This window comes from Anomaloglossus baeobatrachus, chromosome 2 (assembly GCF_048569485.1).
Source record: "Anomaloglossus baeobatrachus isolate aAnoBae1 chromosome 2, aAnoBae1.hap1, whole genome shotgun sequence".
NCBI classification, from domain to species: domain Eukaryota; kingdom Metazoa; phylum Chordata; class Amphibia; order Anura; family Aromobatidae; genus Anomaloglossus; species Anomaloglossus baeobatrachus.
In genome coordinates, this window is record NC_134354.1 from 573868392 (window position 1) to 573882842 (window position 14451).

At 43.9% G+C, this 14451-nt stretch overlaps 2 long non-coding RNA genes across 4 annotated transcripts; one reads left to right on the forward strand and one right to left on the reverse strand.

Moving 5' to 3' along the window:
- Positions 1–6234: 6234 nt before the first annotated feature.
- LOC142290403 (uncharacterized) lies at positions 6235–7527 on the reverse strand. 2 transcript variants are annotated; one of them, XR_012750295.1, is made up of 6 exons: positions 7456–7527; positions 7299–7357; positions 7145–7210; positions 6937–7033; positions 6732–6846; positions 6235–6644 (listed from the first exon to the last, which is right to left on the reverse strand). It is a non-coding gene; the product is annotated as an uncharacterized LOC142290403 (long non-coding RNA). The 2 variants fall into 2 exon arrangements; XR_012750294.1 differs by having other exon boundaries at positions 7294–7357.
- Positions 7528–9674: 2147 nt separating this feature from the next.
- LOC142290404 (uncharacterized) lies at positions 9675–10768 on the forward strand. Of its 2 annotated transcripts, XR_012750297.1 has the most exons (5): positions 9675–9706; positions 9805–10017; positions 10129–10225; positions 10316–10430; positions 10518–10768. It is a non-coding gene; the product is annotated as an uncharacterized LOC142290404 (long non-coding RNA). The 2 variants fall into 2 exon arrangements; XR_012750296.1 differs by having other exon boundaries at positions 9805–10225.
- Positions 10769–14451: the final 3683 nt, after the last annotated feature.

The following is a 14451-nucleotide window of genomic DNA, read 5'->3' on the forward strand; positions in this document are numbered from 1 at the left end:
TATGTGCTTTCTGTTTTTCTTCGTCTGTGAAAGTCATCCCCATCTCTTCCTCCCAGTTGGTCATGAAATTAGGATCTGAGTCCGCGGAGGGAACAGCCCACCCTAACAACTTATAAATCAGGGATATCAGATGGGGAAGCTTCAATTCCTGCATGAACAATTTCTCAAAGGGTAAAGCTGAAGCAACCGCCAAATGCCATCCTCCCTTTGATCGAGCACTAACAAATGAGAGTAATTGCCTATACTCAATCCACGATAGGGTCAGGGGGGGATCCATATTCTGCATGTCTATAAAGGACATCAAATTGGACCCAGCAATGGTGTGGTATAACCTGCCCTCCCGCCGCACACTCCATCTCAGAAAATGACCGAGTCCTGGAGGTAAATCTGGATTGGACAAAATTGGTATGGGATGCAAATCCAGCCTCTTGGTCTGTTGCCCTGGACGATAATGTACAGAAGATTCCACTGCTGTGACCCTTTCTCCCATCTGCTGCACTTCATCTCTGAGGCCAGAGAGCTCTGCTTTATAAGAGCTCTCCAGTCTGGATATGTACTGCTCCATGTCTTCCTTTGTGGGGATATTTTTAATGTGTGCACCTTATTCCCCAATGTCCCGCAATTCCTGGCTGATATCCTGGTGATTTTGTGACCCCTCCTGGCTGTTGATCTGTGGAGCACCAGTGTTCAGATTGCCATTGCTATGATTATCTGAGCCCAACCTGTCTGAGAATAGAGCCTTGGTTATCTGAGGCTGCACATTCCTCTCTTTATCTTAGCTGGGATATCTGGCTGTCACAATACTTTCTGTGCCTCCCATCCCCCTCACCCAAGTGTCTGCATGATACTGCACCATGCTGCACCATGCTGTCTGCCTGTACACCGGCTCCCGGAGTCCCAGCGCCATCTTGCTCTTTTATCCCAGGTGAGGATGTCGCCCCCCTCTCACAGGGGCAATCAGCACTCATCGCTCCACCGACTTCACTTTCTTTCACTTTCAGCACCGTTGCAGGCACTGCCTCCTCCGCCTCCGATGCTGCCGCTGCCTCTCTGCACAGAGCGTGGCTGCTCTTGGTGTGTATTGACACGTCAGACATCTTAGGGGTATTTCTTCACCATGTAGCGCCGGATTTTCGGAACTGGGGCATTTGGGTGGGCTGAGGTGGCCTGGTGGTCTTTTTTTTTCTATTACCCATTCTCCCAGAATGGGCTCTGTGGTGGTACTCTGGAGTGGTGATTCACCGCACAGATGCCGGAGCTGATCATGTCCTCATCCCTCCATGGTCAGGCCACGCCCCCCTCTCTTTATATTTTTCAGTAAAATGCAGATTGTTCTTTTATTCTATAAACTACTGACAACATGTCTCCGAATTTCCGAGCAATACATTTTGCAGCTATTCTCTATTAAAATTGCTCTTCTGTATTAAAATTCTTCTCTGCTCTTATTCTCTAAACTATTATTATTAAAATAATAGTTTAGAGAATAAAAGAGCAATTTACATTTTACTGAAATATACCTATAAAGCGAAGAATCACCAAAACTGAAAATTTTGCAGTTTTCTCTTAATTTTGGCTAGAGCTGTATATATATGTATATATGTATATATATGTATATATATATATATATATATATATATATATATGTATATATATATATACATATATATATATATATATATATATATATAGGAATCAAGATAAGGAGCACATATTTACCATCATATTTGTTTTAATATATGTGGTTCACTCCCAAAGTATAAAGTGTGAAAATATTAGGAAAAAGGAGATTAACAACCCAGGTAGTATGAATAAGATAGTACAAAGACATCCTCTTAGTGAAAAGAGTACAAAATCTTTATTAAGAATTTATCACATAGAAAATTACATGAGGGATTATAAAAAACAGTAAAATTAGCAGGATAACAGACAGGTGCAAAATGAGAGCTCCGGGGAGCACCAAAAGTCAGATAATCAAGAGATGGGTAGTTCAATCAGTCACATCAGTTCACAAATATTGAACGACAGGGCCCTTGTGTAAAGTTTTAATAACTACCAAAATTTGGAGGGTTGCAGCATATAACCAGCCTAGTGACAAAGCCATATAGTGTCAAAGTGCCATAGACCCATAAAGTGGTATTACACAGGCTGCATATTAAAGGGTTAATTTAGCTTACCCATATCATTGAGTTGCTGACAGATGGACAGACGCGCCCCAACGCGTTTCATAACCTTCCTCGGGGGGCCGTTGCATGGTGTCTGGATAGGGGGGTCATTTTATAGTGGTGATACATAATCACGATGTGTTCTGATACGGCTGCATGGGGGGCGGGACAGCATCAGCATCAGCGTCCTCAGGCAGGGAAGCCCATTAATTTTTATTTTATTATTTAAAAAAATAAATAAAAAAAAATGCATGGCTCCCGCCGTATTTTGATCACCAGTCAGGTAAAGCCAGGCAGCTGGGATTCTCGGCAGCCCGCAGCCGCCCCTGGAAATGGCGCATTGTTTCTTAGTGCCATTTTCAGGCGCTTTACCCGGCTCGCGCAGTGGCCCTGATGGTGGTGGCATTGCTGGGTAATAAAAGGGTTAATACCAGCTTTGTATTCTCAGATGGTGCTAAGCCCGAAATTCATGGTGTCACGTCAAATTAGACATGGCCACCATGAATTTCTAGGAAACAGTAAAAAAAAAAAAACACAAAACAGAGAAAAAAATTATTAGAAATAAAATTTAAAAAAAAATGTAGACACTCCATCTTTATTATTAAACAATATTTACTTTGACGTAATGCACAAGGACAGCAATGTCAACTCTGCTTCATCACTGTGCACAGACAGTCTACACAGTGAGAAGCAGAGAGCTATGTCAGCTCTGCTACATCACTTTGTACAGAGCGATGAAGCAGGCTGACAGTGAGGGGATGATTGCACTTACCTGTCGCATTGCATCACCCTGCATCTGATGCTCTCAGGACAGAAGCGCTTCAGCTGCATGGAAATAGACCCAGCTGACCAGCTCCTGTCGGCAGATTGTGCACCATGATGCAACGCGACACTCGCACAGTGACAATCAAAGGTCAGTTACCATCCAGGACCTTTGATGACGTCATAGTCATGTGACCAGTCTGTAGCCAATGAGGTAATACAACATTCACACGTGACTGGTTACATGGGTATGACATCACGGAAGGTCCATTAGTCATTCTGGTTACTGAGAGGGCACAGCAATGATCGACTCGGAAGCAGAAGCACCAGAAGACGGAGTCTGCAGGACGCGTCGTGGGACCTGTAAGTATGATCATAATGTTTTTTAATAATGTGCTTTTTTTTTACAGTGCCTGGACCCGATCTGGACCCGATCTGTAACACGAGCTTCCAAGGAAAGCTCGTGATTGGGCTATGTGGGAGTATTTGTCGATGAACTTTGTCAATCTTGGCTATGTGGGAGAATTGGTAATACAGGCTATATAGAGGACATTATTTGTAAAACTTGTTGTTCTGTGGCTAGACTATGCCAATGTTTTATGTCTGCCTGCTTTGAACAATATTTTTTTCAAAATAAATGCTTTGGATTCCCGGACTAGACATTGAGCAGCATGGTTGACATGCTTCAAGTTTAAATGGCTGGGACTGGCAGTAGCAAGTCTAGCTAGCGGACCACCAGGTTGATTTGAAATCCAACTACAAACTTTTAAACTGCAACAGCTATACTGTACGGAACAGGAGCTTAAAATTAGGCTCTGTATGGGGAACTTGGAAAACAGGATCTTTTGGGGCCTTTTTTAAAAAATGTTTTTTGAGGGTACCTTCCCAATATTGGCTGTGATGCTGAAATGTGAAAACGGTCAGCAAGGTGTAGCATAATGTGGGCTGTGCCTTAAGAGCATATGTCCTAAGACCTATGAGGATTGGTGCACATTTCTATGTCTGTGTTTCCTCCTACTATTACTCTGTTTTGTTTGCCTGCTCCTTATCTGTTTAGCGTAACAGCTGCAAGACCAATCTCAGCTCAGCACTACCAAAGGGAAACAACATCAGTCTGTTCTGAGACTTAGCTGTTTGGGCTTGAAATTCCCCACCAAGCTAAACACTACATAGGGTAAATTAGTTAAAATTGTTGCTCTGTTTGGGAAGTCTGGCAATCTTGACTATGTAAGTGAACTGGGAATATAGGCTCTGTGAGGGCCTTTTTTAAATTGTTAATCTGGGGAATCTCTGAATTCCATCTCTGTGGGGTCACTTGAAATTTTTAGTTTCTTCATTTACTTGCTATGTAACCATAAATGCTATGGTGACAGAAGCCCTTTAACCCCTTAACGACCCTTGACGTACTGGGTACGTCATTGTGACATGGTGCTAAATAACCCATGATGTACCCAGTACGTCATGGCGAAATCGCGGCCCCGGAGCCCCGGTGAATGCAATCGGTTCACACAAACCTTAGATTCGGGGAGGAGGGGACTTCTGCTTGACCTCAGCAGGGGTGGTGCCTCCTCCCCAGACCTATGGAGGCTGTGATTAGCTGACGAACACCGCTCAGCCAATCACAGCCACTGTAATGTTTGAGCCATTGAAAAATGGCTAAACATTGAAATCCAGCCCTGATCAGTGCAGCTGTAGCACTGATTATTGGCTGGAGCTGGGTGATCGGTGATTCACCCGCCCCCAGCTCTGATTGGAGAGATCGGCCTTGTGACCGATCTTTCCAATCACCGTGGATCTGGGGCCGGTGACCATTCCCCTCCGCTTTGCTCCATCCGTGGAAGCAGAAGGGAGCGATCCCTGCAAGTGTCCTGGTAAGCTCCTGCACCCAATCCGCTGCAACCACCGCCAATCCACCGCCAATCTCCTCTATCTACTGCAGCCGCCTCCATCTGCTACCGCTCTCTCCAATCAGCTGCTGCCCCCCTCCGTGAGCTGCTGCCCACTCTCCCATCCTCATCTGCTGCCCCTCCACCATCTCACCTTCCCGATCTGCTGCCCGCCTCTGCCATTTCCCACCCTCCACATCTGCTGCCCGCCTCCGCATCTCACCTTCCCGATCTGCTGCCCACCTCCCCATCTCAGCTTCCCGATCTGCTGCCCGCTGTCCGCCATCTCACCTTCCCGATCTCCTGCCCGCTGTCCGCCATCTCAGCTTCCCGATCTGCTGCCCGCCTTCGCCATCTCACCTTCCCGATCTGCTGCCCGCCTTCGCCATCTCACCTTCCCGATCTGCTGCCCGCCTCCGCCATCTCACCTTCCCGATCTGCTGCCCGCCTCTGCCATTTCCCACCCTCCACATCTGCTGCCCGCCTCCGCATCTCACCTTCCCGATCTGCTGCCCACCTCCCCATCTCAGCTTCCCGATCTGCTGCCCGCTGTCCGCCATCTCACCTTCCCGATCTCCTGCCCGCTGTCCGCCATCTCAGCTTCCCGATCTACTGCCCGCCTTCGCCATCTCACCTTCCCGATCTGCTGCCCGCCTTCGCCATCTCACCTTCCCGATCTGCTGCCCGCCTCCGCCATCTCACCTTCCCGATCTGCTGCCCACCTCCGCCATCTCCCACCCTTTCCATCTGCTGCCCGCCTCCGCCATCTCACCTTCCCGATCTGCTGCCCGCCTCCGCCATCTCACCTTCCCGATCTGTTGCCCACTGTCCACCATCTTACCTTCCCGATCTGCTGCTCGCCCTCCACCATCTCACCTTCCCGATCTGCTGCCCCCTCCCCCATCTCACCCTCCCCGATCTGCTGCCCCCTCCCCATCTCACCCTCCCCGATCTGCTGCCCGCTCTCCCTCATCTGCTGCTGCCCCCCTCCCTGATCTGCTGCCCCCTCTCTCGCCCTCCCTGATCTGCTGCCTGCTCTCTCCCATCCTCTTCATCTGAAGCCCCTTCTCCCACCTCTAAAGGAAGGATAACCCCGGCACACTACCACTCCCAAAAATAGACAATAATCCAGTAATAAATATGCAAAAAAAGTTTCTTTATTGATCAGGTTGTTCAAAATTTATCACGTGCATGTGCTTGGTCCACAAATTAATTAAGACGTTTCGGCCAGGGGCCTTCGTCAGCATGGACTTTTATCTGATAGTAGTAAGAAATAACAAAAATCAATATCACATATACATTCCAATACAGTGTACAATAATATCCAACATCACTACAATCAATTGACAAGGATACTAAGACAAGGTAGAGATATGTGAATTAAGTTACATAACACATATCAAGAACAAAAATATCGTTAGCGAAAGGAGGTCATATAAGTAAAAGTATTTAGTATAAGGATTGTTGTTTATCTTTGATTAATTGTTAGTGAAGTTCCCACCAAAGGTGAGGGTTGTGCGAGCGACCGAGTGAATGGCGCGTCCGACCATGAAATAGGAAAACAGAATAAAAAGAATGGAGATAACAAGAAAGACAGAAGGAGGGGGGGGCAAAGAAGGAGAGTGAAAGATATATGGCAAGAGGGAGAAGTAAAAGGTGGGAGAAGAGCAGAAAGAAAAAAAGAATGAAGAAGGGAGAAAAGTAAGAGCAGGAGCGCAGAAAGGTAATGTGGGATCAACATACAGGACACTCACCACGAAATTATATGGCAAAGAAAAAACTAGGCTCTTGGGCCGCATAAAGATAATGTGGAGAGTCACTCCAATGTCATACACTACAATGGAGAAATACATATTAGTACAGTTCACCATGTATCCGTGCGATATATATATATGAGTAGTATACGCAAGAGGCTAAATACCTGTAATTAATAAGGTACTATCAGGTGCTAAATGTGCACTGCATCAGGGGCGATGTAGCAGGTACTAGGACTCCATACAAAACTAGAGGGCAGGACGGGGGAAGGGTTCCAGGACCTCAATGAAAAGAAGCATATATGTGTTGAAAGTTATCCTAATTATACAGTGAGACTATGCATCATATAATGTAGAATTATAAGGAAATACCTAAATGTCACCCGTCTTCAATGAGACAGCATATACTGAGTCATACTAATATACATGTGGCATAGCTGCTAGACCCTGCTGCAGAAGGATCAGGGTTCTATATATGGAAAAAAGGGATAGGATATATGTCCAATCATCAGGAATACATAGTAAAATGATATATGTTATGAGATCATCCCACACAATATTGTGGCCAGAAGATTATTACCTTTAGAAAAGCAAGGAGGTTATGGCCTGTGTGAGCTGTTAGTCCTGCCAATATATGTGAAAAATGCTGCAATAGAGATTAAACGTTTAAGATAAGATGTATGGACTGTAAGAAGGAACAGACTAGAATTCAGTATTGAAGCACATTACCTAACCTAGACACGTCCAGGGAGGAAGTGTGGCCGGTGAATCCGGTAGGAGAATGTGATCATTCCTTAGTCATAAGAGCTAAAGAGACATCAAGTAGTTAAAAGACAGGAGATATAGCAGGGTTACAGATAAGGGACAGACCGGTCGGTTACCATGACTCACCTAACCTCCGCTGGGCATGTGTACCATGTGAGGGGTCCTGCACAGTGAGCTGCGTACAGCGTGGAGCGTTTTAAAAGGAAGTGTGGGCGGATGCCTGTATATCACTTCCTGTGTGTGGAACGCAGGAAGTCGGGCGTATGGAGCGCACACCGCGCATGCGCACTGCGCGCTCCAGGCCCGAACTACTGGCAGAACGTCATAGTGACTGGGATCATGTGATAGTGTGATACCAGCGTTAGGGAGGATATATAGAAGCTCCGTTTTCATGCGTGGTGGTGACTGGGAGACTTGGTGATCTATCCAAGGTGCCTCATGAGTTATAAGGAGCGGTGAAATTATCCATGAAGATATTGATAGTGCTCGCTATCCATTATAACTAACGTTTCTGAAAGGAAGAGAGAAATATATCAATATAGGAATAAAAGACATAAGTAAATAATGTGTTAGCATGCATGGCTTCAGAGATATGAAAACACCACCGATACATTATAACATGAATCATTTTTTTAAATATAAAATCCTATGGAGTTAACTCGCATATAGAGATGGAAAATTACATGAGCATATATATATGCGTACATATACACACGTGCACACATATATATGAGAATACACATCAATGGAGTCATCGTGCCCCAGTGTATAGGTCAACATCAGACATCAAAGTATGCAGGAATCAGTAGGTAGCTGTCTCATACTTGCGGTTCATACCATTAGGCTCAAGTGTACCGAGGGTGTGTATCCACATAGCCTCCCTATCATGCAGACGTTTAACCCTGTTGCCCCCCCTACGCATCGTGTCAATGTGGTCGATGACTTGGAATTTAAGTTGGGAGATTTGATGTCCTGCTGTTATGAAATGATGGGGGATAGGCAACAAGGAGTTACCACATCTGATGTCTGATTTGTGCCGACTAATGCGGTCCCGGATATGTTGGGTGGTCTCACCAACATACCCGAGACCGCACGGGCACTTAATGTAATAAATCACGTAGGTGCTATCACACGTGTGAAAGCCCTTGATATAAAATTTCTTTCCAGTTCTCGCATGTGTGAAAGTGTTGCCCTTTGTGACATTAGCACATTGTGCACAGCTCAAACATGGGAAGGTGCCTTTTTGTTGTGTGTCTAGGAACACTTGACGTGAGACTGTCTTGTTAGAACCAATGTCAGCACGTACCAGGTGATTACGTAGATTAGGAGATCTCTTGTGACAGAAGAGATCTCCTAATCTACGTAATCACCTGGTACGTGCTACGTGATTTATTACATTAAGTGCCCGTGCGGTCTCGGGTATGTTGGTGAGACCACCCAACATATCCGGGACCGCATTAGTCGGCACAAATCAGACATCAGATGTGGTAACTCCTTGTTGCCTATCCCCCATCATTTCATAACAGCAGGACATCAAATCTCCCAACTTAAATTCCAAGTCATCGACCACATTGACACGATGCGTAGGGGGGGCAACAGGGTTAAACGTCTGCATGATAGGGAGGCTATGTGGATACACACCCTCGGTACACTTGAGCCTAATGGTATGAACCGCAAGTATGAGACAGCTACCTACTGATTCCTGCATACTTTGATGTCTGATGTTGACCTATACACTGGGGCACGATGACTCCATTGATGTGTATTCTCATATATATGTGTGCACGTGTGTATATGTACGCATATATATATATGCTCATGTAATTTTCCATCTCTATATGCGAGTTAACTCCATAGGATTTTATATTTAAAAAAATGATTCATGTTATAATGTATCGGTGGTGTTTTCATATCTCTGAAGCCATGCATGCTAACACATTATTTACTTATGTCTTTTATTCCTATATTGATATATTTCTCTCTTCCTTTCAGAAACGTTAGTTATAATGGATAGCGAGCACTATCAATATCTTCATGGATAATTTCACCGCTCCTTATAACTCATGAGGCACCTTGGATAGATCACCAAGTCTCCCAGTCACCACCACGCATGAAAACGGAGCTTCTATATATCCTCCCTAACGCTGGTATCACACTATCACATGATCCCAGTCACTATGACGTTCTGCCAGTAGTTCGGGCCTGGAGCGCGCAGTGCGCATGCGCGGTGTGCGCTCCATACGCCCGACTTCCTGCGTTCCACACACAGGAAGTGATATACAGGCATCCGCCCACACTTCCTTTTAAAACGCTCCACGCTGTACGCAGCTCACTGTGCAGGACCTCTCACATGGTACACATGCCCAGCGGAGGTTAGGTGAGTCATGGTAACCGACCGGTCTGTCCCTTATCTGTAACCCTGCTATATCTCCTGTCTTTTAACTACTTGATGTCTCTTTAGCTCTTATGACTAAGGAATGATCACATTCTCCTACCGGATTCACCGGCCACACTTCCTCCCTGGACGTGTCTAGGTTAGGTAATGTGCTTCAATACTGAATTCTAGTCTGTTCCTTCTTACAGTCCATACATCTTATCTTAAACGTTTAATCTCTATTGCAGCATTTTTCACATATATTGGCAGGACTAACAGCTCACACAGGCCATAACCTCCTTGCTTTTCTAAAGGTAATAATCTTCTGGCCACAATATTGTGTGGGATGATCTCATAACATATATCATTTTACTATGTATTCCTGATGATTGGACATATATCCTATCCCTTTTTTCCATATATAGAACCCTGATCCTTCTGCAGCAGGGTCTAGCAGCTATGCCACATGTATATTAGTATGACTCAGTATATGCTGTCTCATTGAAGACGGGTGACATTTAGGTATTTCCTTATAATTCTACATTATATGATGCATAGTCTCACTGTATAATTAGGATAACTTTCAACACATATATGCTTCTTTTCATTGAGGTCCTGGAACCCTTCCCCCGTCCTGCCCTCTAGTTTTGTATGGAGTCCTAGTACCTGCTACATCGCCCCTGATGCAGTGCACATTTAGCACCTGATAGTACCTTATTAATTACAGGTATTTAGCCTCTTGCGTATACTACTCATATATATATATCGCACGGATACATGGTGAACTGTACTAATATGTATTTCTCCATTGTAGTGTATGACATTGGAGTGACTCTCCACATTATCTTTATGCGGCCCAAGAGCCTAGTTTTTTCTTTGCCATATAATTTCGTGGTGAGTGTCCTGTATGTTGATCCCACATTACCTTTCTGCGCTCCTGCTCTTACTTTTCTCCCTTCTTCATTCTTTTTTTCTTTCTGCTCTTCTCCCACCTTTTACTTCTCCCTCTTGCCATATATCTTTCACTCTCCTTCTTTGCCCCCCCCTCCTTCTGTCTTTCTTGTTATCTCCATTCTTTTTATTCTGTTTTCCTATTTCATGGTCGGACGCGCCATTCACTCAGTCGCTCGCACAACCCTCACCTTTGGTGGGAACTTCACTAACAATTAATCAAAGATAAACAACAATCCTTATACTAAATACTTTGACTTATATGACCTCCTTTCGCTAACGATATTTTTGTTCTTGATATGTGTTATGTAACTTAATTCACATATCTCTACCTTGTCTTAGTATCCTTGTCAATTGATTGTAGTGATGTTGGATATTATTGTACACTGTATTGGAATGTATATGTGATATTGATTTTTGTTATTTCTTACTACTATCAGATAAAAGTCCATGCTGACGAAGGCCCCTGGCCGAAACGTCTTAATTAATTTGTGGACCAAGCACATGCACGTGATAAATTTTGAACAACCTGATCAATAAAGAAACTTTTTTTGCATATTTATTACTGGATTATTGTCTATTTTTGGGAGTGGTAGTGTGCCGGGGTTATCCTTCCTTTTGTATGTTTTTTACCTCAGAGCACCTATCTATTCAGTGACGCAGAGCTTCTCCTTCCTTCTCCCACCTCTCACCCTCCCCGATCTGCTGCCCCCTCCACCACCTCTCACCCTGATCTGCTGCCCACCCTCTCCCATCCTCCACCGCTCTTCCATCTGCCGCACTCTCTCCCATCCACCGCAGCACCCTCTCCCATCCTCCGCCGCACCCTCTCCCATTCTCCGTCGCGCCCTCTCCCATCCTCCATCCATCTTTTTTTTCATCCGACCTAGTCCTGCCCTTTTTGCAGCACATCCGTGCGTGCGTCCTGATTTTTTTTCTGTAAACTAAGAAAGAAATACAAATAAACTTAGTTTAGGGCCAGTAAAATTATACGGTAGTAATCGGCAACTACAGTATTTTTTACTGAATATTGTAAGCATCAGCCCAGTGCCACACGTGAGAGCGATGCACGAGTCTCACATCGCATCATCCGGCATGGTCGCTCTCTTCCAGACAGGAGTGTGCGGCTGTGCCGGATGATGCGATGTGAGATTCGTGCATCGCTCTCACGTGTGGCACTTGCCATAGTGTCAGTTGCAGACGCTCATTATTTTATTATTTTTTTTTTTATTGACGTCCGTATTTTTTATTTCGCCAAACTAATTTTTTTGTATGTGGGGGGGGTCTAGTTTCGAAAATGGGGTCACATGAGGGGGAGCTCCATTTTTTTAGGCACCTCAAGGGGTCTCCAAATGCAACATGGCATCTGCTAATAATTCCAACCAATTTTGCTGTGAAATGGCGCGCCTTCTCTTCTGAGCCCCGCCGTGCGCCCAAACAATTGATTTCCACCACATTTGAGGTATCTGTGTACTCAGGAGAAATTGCACAATACGTTTTATGGTGCACTTTTTCCTGAAACCCTTGTGAAAAAAAAGCTACCTGTTTAAAAAAACAATTTTGTAATAAAAAAAAAATATATTTTCACGGCTGAACATTACTAACGTTTGTGAGGCTTCCAAGGGTTCAAAGTGCTCACTAATCAGCTAGATAAATTCCATGAGGGCTCTAGTTTCCAAAATGGGGTCACTTGTGGGGGAGCTCCATTGTTTAGGCACCTCAGGGGCTCTTCAAACCCGACATGGCGTCCGCTAATGAGTGCAGCTAATTCTGCACTCAAAAATTCAAATGGCGCTCCTTGCCTTCCAAGTCCTGCTGTGTGCCTAAACATTTGATTTCCACCACATATGAGGTATCTGCGTACTCAGGAGAAAAAGGACAATACATTTTATGGTGCATTTTTTCCTGATACCCTTGTGAAAAAAAGCTACCTAGTTAAAGCAACAGTTTTGTGGTAAACATTTTTTTTTCTTTTCACGGCTCAATGTTATAAACTTCTGTGAAGCCCCCAGGGGTTCAAAGTGCACATCAAGCATGTAGAAAAAATATTTGAGGGCTCTAGTTTCCAAAATGGGGTCACTTGTTTGGGAGCTCCATTGTTTAGGCACCTCAGGGGGTCTTCAAACTCCACATGGCGTCCGCTAATGAGTGCAGCTAATTTTGCACTCAAAAATTCAAATGGCGCACCGTGCCTTCCGAGCCCTGCCATGTGCCCAAACATTTGATTTCCACCACATATGAGATATCTGCTTACTCAGGAGAAAATGCATGATACATTTAATGGTGCATTTTTCCTGATACCCTTGTGAAAATGCTAAATTTTATGGCTAAAGTAACATTTTTGTGTAAAAAAGTAAAATTTTCATTTTTTCCTTCTACATTGCTTTGGTTGCTGGGAAGCTCCTAAATGGTTAATAAACTTCTTGGATGTGGTTTTGAGTAGAGTGAGGGGTGAAGATTTTAGAATGGGGTCACTTTTGGGTATTTTCTGTCGCCTAGATTTCTCAAATCCCTCCAAATGTGATGTGGTACCGAAAAAAAATTTTTTTGTAAATTTTGTTGCAAAAATGAGAAATTGCTGATGAACTTTGAACCCTTCTAACTTCCTAACGGAAAAAAATTTTGTTTCAAAAATTGCACTGGTGTAAAGCAGACATGTGGGAAATGTTATTTAGTAACTATTTTGTGTGACATATCTCTCTGATTTATGGGCATAAAATTTCAAATTTTGAAAATTGCGAAATTTTCAAAATTTTCTCCAAATTTCCAAAATTTTCACAAATAAACACAAAATATATCGGCCTAAATTTACCACTGACATGACGTACAATATGACATGAAAAAACAATGTCAGAATCGCCAGGATCCGTTGAAGCATTCCAGAGTTATAACCTGTCAAAGTGACACTGGTAAGAATTGCAAAAAATGGCCGGGTCTTTAAGGTGAAAACAGGCTGGGGCTGAAGGGGTTAAGTCATATACCTATCCACATTTGTTTGCAGAACAATTTGGATGCTCCTTTTGCAGCCCCTAGCTCTTTCTATAACCATTTTAAAGCCACAAACTTGGGCTCCACGAGTTTTTTTTTTTACATGCTTGTTCAGCGAACCTGAATATCCATGGGTTTGCTCAACACTAGTCACGATAATGTCTGGAAGACCAAGCTAAACCTCTGTGAGAACTGCTCAGAGGATTGCTGAGAGGCAAATCATAAACCCTGTTGGACTGCAAAACTTCCTTAGGAAGATTTTTAAGACTCTGGAGTTGTGGTACATTGTTCTATTGTTCAGAGACACCTGCACAAATATGGCCTTTATAGTAAAACTCTCCTGCATCTTCACTATAAAATTCAGCGTAAGAAGTATGTAAAAGAACATCTTAACAAGCCTGATGCATTTTGATAACAAATTCTATGGACCAATGAGGTAAAAATAAAACTCTTTGTCCACAATGATCAAAGGCACATGAGGAGAAAAAAGGGCACAGAATTTAAGGAAAAGAACATCTTGCCAACCATTAAGCATGGGGGTGGAAAAATCATGTTTTGGGTTTGTGTTGCAGCTAAAGGCACAGGGATCATTTCACAGGTAGAGGGAATAATGTATTCAATTCATTTTCAACAAATTCTTAATGTAACCATAATACCATCTGTTAGAAAAGCTCAAGTTCAAAATATCATGATTTTTCAAATGAATAATGATCCTAAACACAAGTCAAAATCCACAATAGACTACCCCAAAAGGCACAAGCTGAAGTTTTTACAAAGGCTCTCACAGTCCACTGATGTGAACATCATTG